Genomic DNA, 5,764 nt, shown 5'->3' on the forward strand with positions numbered 1-5,764 from the left:
TGAAAGGATCAGTAGCACAAAGCAGTGTGACTAGATAGAAAGTAAATGTCATACAATAAATGATATGCTCGCAAAAGTATTAGCAGAAACAAACCCAGTACAGTGCAACATGTTTGCATTTGTTTCAGTGTTGTTACTGCAGGAGGCCTTCCATATGTCTACATTGACTAAAAGTCAGAAACATATCAGCACTTTTTCGATAGAAAATATCTTTTAGTGGTTCTTTCACTCTGCTGTTCATTGTGTTAATATGTATGAAAAATATCACAAGTATGTAAGAAATGTATGAATTGTGAGTTAATATGGATTAAATATATTATCATGCGTGCATCACTTGTGATCCGTATCACCGAGAAGTTATATAAATATAAAGAAACAATATTTCTATTAGCATTTCTCAGTTTAAGCTAACGCTGGACGGTCGGGTCTATAAAGCTAACGTTAGCTAACCAAGAAAGCAGCTTTTGTTCAGATAAACTTGTTTAAACTTGGTCTCAACAGTCAAAAGTCAGTCCTAGTGGATTAATATACACTGATAACTGAAAATATTATCAATATTAGGATAAACATCGGTTCAGATAGATACATAAATAAATACATAAAAAACAGTGGTGGAAAAAGTATATAAATCTCGCTTTTTTTCCTGCAAAAGTTGATCAGAATCAGACTTACCTTTATCAGTAACGTTAAGTCACGGATGCAGAAAAATCCTGGTTTGAAGGTGTTTCTTGGGAGGTTTCTTCGAGTGAAAGTAGATTTCGGCTTTTTCGAGTGAAAGTAGATTTCGGCTTTTTCTGACGGACCAACGGTTGGAACAGACTGAATTTAGAAAAAATGCACAATTTGGTAAACATGGTAACGATGGAACGTTCGACTGAGAACAGCTCGTTCTTACCTCAGAGTCTCCATCAGGTCCTCAACAGTCCTCCGCTGCACAAACAGACATTAAATACAACTTTAAGAGGAATATGAGCTCAAATAATACAACTAACATGACATTGTGACTCAGTCTCCTGTCGCGTTTGAGAGTCACGTGACCTGCCCAGGGGTTAACCACACATTAAGTCTCCATTCAGGCCTATTTAAAAAACACGGTCTCATATAATGTCCAATAATATAGAGATGCATGTTTGCATGGAGGTTTGAGGGTGTCAGGTTGGACCCTGTCCTTGGTCCTATGTGGTCCTCCAGTGTCCACAGATTGACAGCACGTGGACCTGCTGTTTCACGTTTCCTACATTGTTGTGACAGGAAGCCAGAGTTTCAGAATAAGTGACACAAACATCAATTTGAAATAAAATGAAAACATATTTTCTGAGGTTTGTTTACTGGTCCACATCCTGTCTGTCTTTGGGCCATCGTTGGACAAATGTCTCTCCAGAGACATTACATTTACACACCCCTGCATCACACCTGTATTACTCTCTTTGATCCATTTTCTTTTGTTAAAGTAGAAACTTGATGTAACTTTACTAATTGCTATTGTGCATAGTGGCATGTATGCACATGTTAAATGAGTTGTTTAACAAGTACTTGTGGGAAGAAGCAAAGTTAGTAATGTGCACGAATGAGTTCTTTGGTCCGAAATATTCTGCTAGGATGAACACTGTACACACTTTGGTTAGATTTTAGTCTACATGATTTAAAACACTGACCAAGGACTTGCTGTCATATAATGTATGTAAATGTAGATAATGGTTGGCTGCTATGTAATATAATTTGTCACCAAGGAATCAAACCCGAAAAACAAATGCTATTTGTACACTTGAAGCACGATTGAGATTACTTACACTTCTTTACATAATTGTTATTGTGGAAAGCATTTTGTACACAGTCTCATCTATATAGTAGTTACAGACATAGATAAAGACAAATATGATGCATATGTTCATTAACACCACTATATTTGCTGTCATCATTACTGTCTGTTTTGCTAACATGAGTAAAATATAATACAGAGATGTGTTTTATCACATCAGAGCTACAATGATCTCAATAAGTTAATGGAACAAATTGTTTTCCTGTGATGCCAATACACACATTTGTGCACTTCTAGCACTCAACCAAATTAGTTGTCAAATACTGTGTTATGCATTTGTTGGCATGTGTGTATTTGTGTGAACTTTGTAGTTTGTGGTTAGATTTTCCTTGAAAGATGTTTTGCATTCTTTACTTCACAGCTGTCACAGAAATGACACATGTCTTGCTCTCTGACTCTTTCAAAACAACTAAAAATAATCATTTTTGAATTGTGATTGAGACAAAATGGCAGATAGGGCAATAGAGAGGCACAGATCTCAAATGTTTCCCAAAAACATGTCGAGACACATTACATCTGTGTCGTTGTTGTGTCCTGTGCATCTCTTTTTCTCTCACTACAGCATAGGCATGCGAAAATCTGCCAAAAGTCAGCAACCAAAAGGAGGAAGGTTTTTGACTCTAGCCGACAGAGAGCTGAGGGTACAGACCTCCCCGCGCTCAAACCAAAGGTAAGACTACACCTTAGGGCGGGGGAGTACAATTAGATTTAATAGGAAGAGAAAAACTGCTCAAAGTTGTACATCTCCGTGTGGAATCTCTGTCCGAAAATAACTGCAAGAACAGTTTCATGACATTTGAATATGTACAATTCAGCCGATATAAATGTAGGCGCTTTCAATTGTATTTCAGTCACAAGGTTCATCTTCTACTGGGAAAGTAAGTTGATTTGTCCTTTCTTTCTGTGTACATTAGTTTTTAGTGGCACGATTAATCAGCTGAAGCCCAAATGGCGTTCCCTCAGATCCCTCACTGTTTCTGGCTTTATAGATACTGGTTTCCCCTCTTTGAGCCATTGGCTTAAATAGTCTGAGGCGTGTCAACTCATACTGGTGGTATTAGTTTAAAAACAAACACTGAATCTGTGGTATTTTCCTTTCCTTTCCACAACTATAAATCTTAAGATGTATGCATTATAATTTCATTTTCTTTAAACATAACTGTGTTGACAGTATGACCCCCTATCTTCTCAAGCTGCACTACTTCTTTTGAACCTCTTGTAGACTTATACTCTTACTCTTTGACAAGTCACCATCAGAATACAGAGCTCGGCCAAAAGTCTGTTTGTCTTAGTTTGTTCTTGTAAACTTCTCTGCTGGCTGAGACAAAGCAGCCAGGACAGAGGACAGGAGGAATGACATACTACTGTATGTGATACCTGCGTTCTTCATTATTATTATTTATAAACTTCACTCAGGACAATTTAGATTTGTTTCCAGTTATTAGTGGCTTTGCTGTTGTAAACATAACTGTTGCAGCTCTAGAACCAATATTTAGTTCTACCTAAATTACAAATAACTTCTATTCCTGTTCAGATTATTTAGTCATGAAAAAGTATTGATAAGAGTGGCTCCTTGGCCTAAAATCCTAAAGATACCTATCCGTACCTTTAGGCCACCGTAGTTCTATTAGGTACTGAGCTGAGGGTTGTGCAGTTGGTTGCAATTTGCAACCTCACCACTAGATGGATCTAAATCTCACACACTGTTCCTTTCAGGTAATTCTGATAAACCAAGACTTGTTGATCCTTGCGATTTGAATTGTGTCCAGTTAGACGTCTGTTGCTCAGCATATATATATATATATATATATATATATATATATATATATATATATATAATATATATAATATATATATATATATATATATATAAATATATATATATAATATATATAATATATATATATATATAAATATATATATATATATATAATATATATAATATATATATATATATATATATATATATAAATATATATATATATAATATATATAATATATATATATATATAATATATATATATATATATAATATATATATATATATATATATATTATATATATATATATATATATTATATATATATATATATATATATTTGGTCATTACCTTTCTCTGATGACTTGTGACCCGTGTGTTAGAAAATCAAGTGGCAAAATGCGATCGACATATTGGGCACCCCTGGTTTAAGTGGTTTGTCAACTTTTATCATTTCATAAAGAGGTCATTCTTTACCTTCAGGTTATTTTATAAGTAGTAAATCTATTGTCTCTGCTGTCGGAATGTGGAGGTCCAGTTTGGTGGATAACTCACTCTGTCTGTGTACCTTATCAATTACTTTTTACAATCACTTCAGTAGTTTACTCATTTAATATTATCACCATCCAGATGAAGAAAGTTGCTATACAATAGAGCGAGGAGTCACTTGGTAGCAGTAGTCAGTCCCCTTAGCTCCCCAACCTCCTGCACCCCAACATCTGCTGCCATCAACCCCGGCTCCTGTGCCTCCGTCTCCAGCCACAGCAGCCTGGCATCAGGGTCTTCATCAGAGAACTGGAGCAGAGACCCTGAGCTCCGCAACACCGACAAACACTGCTTCAGCACCTGATTGGCCTTCCATTTCCCTTCCTTAGACCTCAACAAGGCATCTGTGGTGCCCTTATCAACTATAAGGTCCACACTGCTACAACCGTAGTGCTCGTGGAGCTGTGTGCAGTCCAGCTCTACGAACTCAAGCCGAGAGGAAAGATTGTGAGCTTGAATGGCTTTGGTTTGGACGTGTTCATGCATTAGTCGCACAGCTATGGGGGAAATGTCTGCACAAGTGACCCGGACCGGGAGAGGAGAGCGTCTGTAAATACAGGGCCCGAAAGCAGAAGTGCCACAGCCCATAGCCAGGACTTGGAGCAAACCGTCTGGGTGGGGCTTGGTCTGCAATAGGGGCATAATGAAGTCCCGGACAACATCGAAGCCAAAGAACCACTCAAAGTGTTTGAAGGTGTTTGTGCTGCTGCTGCTCTCAGTGTAGAAGCGGTCCCAAGTTGCTTTCTTATCCATGTTTTCAATCAGTTCAGCTAGGCAGAAACACAGATGGGATTATGTCACGAGTTAGTGAGTGAACATTAGCAGTAAAACACATACAACTTGCCTTAATGCCTCCATCCTTCTGTCATATTTGGAGGGACTTTATGCTGAAGTAAATTTAAAATCCATCAATTTAATGTGTCAAATGTCTTTTCTTTTAATATATGATTTAAGACCTTTTCTTGGGTCCTTAGAAGCCACTAAGCTCGGCATGAAGACGATCTACCAAGCTGACAAACTCAAATGACTCACATTGCTCATTAAAATAAAAAAGCAACATACACTCAACAGTCCTGCATTGAATCCTCCCTTTGTGTACTTTATAATGCTCAGTTCATCTTTAAACTGTTAAATAGATGTGTTGATGTATCCAGGCTGTGTTATATTAGACTGCATTAGCTTGGTGTTGCCAACAAGTTTGCAACTGAGTGTGACGTTATTGCACAACAAAGTGCTACTTTATGGTCAGCTTCTGTAGCTAACATATCGGTGACAATTAGGTAAGACATCAGTGCACACACCTGCAACTCACTTTAACTTTTCTTTCTTACTTATTTGGAGGTTCACGCTATTCCCCCCCAGACCACTCGCTGTGTGCAGACACCCTGCCTGAGTCTCGGTGCAGTGACAATACAATCAAAGGTGTTATGATGTGGTGCGTTCATGGACCCAAATGCAGACTCAGGACAGCAGAGTTATTTTTCAAAAAACAATTTTATTTATTTCTCACAGGCAGAGGAAAAGACAGGAAATACATAGTCAAAAAGGAGGCGTCTCTATGCGCTCCGCATGGGTCCAAGCCGGAAAGTGGCAAAATCCTCTGAGCGGCTGACGAAGCCGACAGGTAAACAGTCACGTCA

At 37.8% G+C, this 5,764-nt stretch overlaps 1 pseudogene across 1 annotated transcript; it reads right to left on the minus strand.

Annotated features, from left to right (window-relative positions):
• Positions 1–4,221: 4,221 nt before the first annotated feature.
• Positions 4,222–4,886, minus strand: LOC306783092 (citrate synthase-lysine N-methyltransferase CSKMT, mitochondrial-like; annotated as a pseudogene). The gene has a single exon. The product of its transcript is annotated as a citrate synthase-lysine N-methyltransferase CSKMT, mitochondrial-like (transcript).
• Positions 4,887–5,764: the final 878 nt, after the last annotated feature.

This window comes from Melanostigma gelatinosum (assembly GCF_949748355.1).
Source record: "Melanostigma gelatinosum genome assembly, chromosome: 10".
In the NCBI taxonomy this organism is placed as follows: domain Eukaryota; kingdom Metazoa; phylum Chordata; class Actinopteri; order Perciformes; family Zoarcidae; genus Melanostigma; species Melanostigma gelatinosum.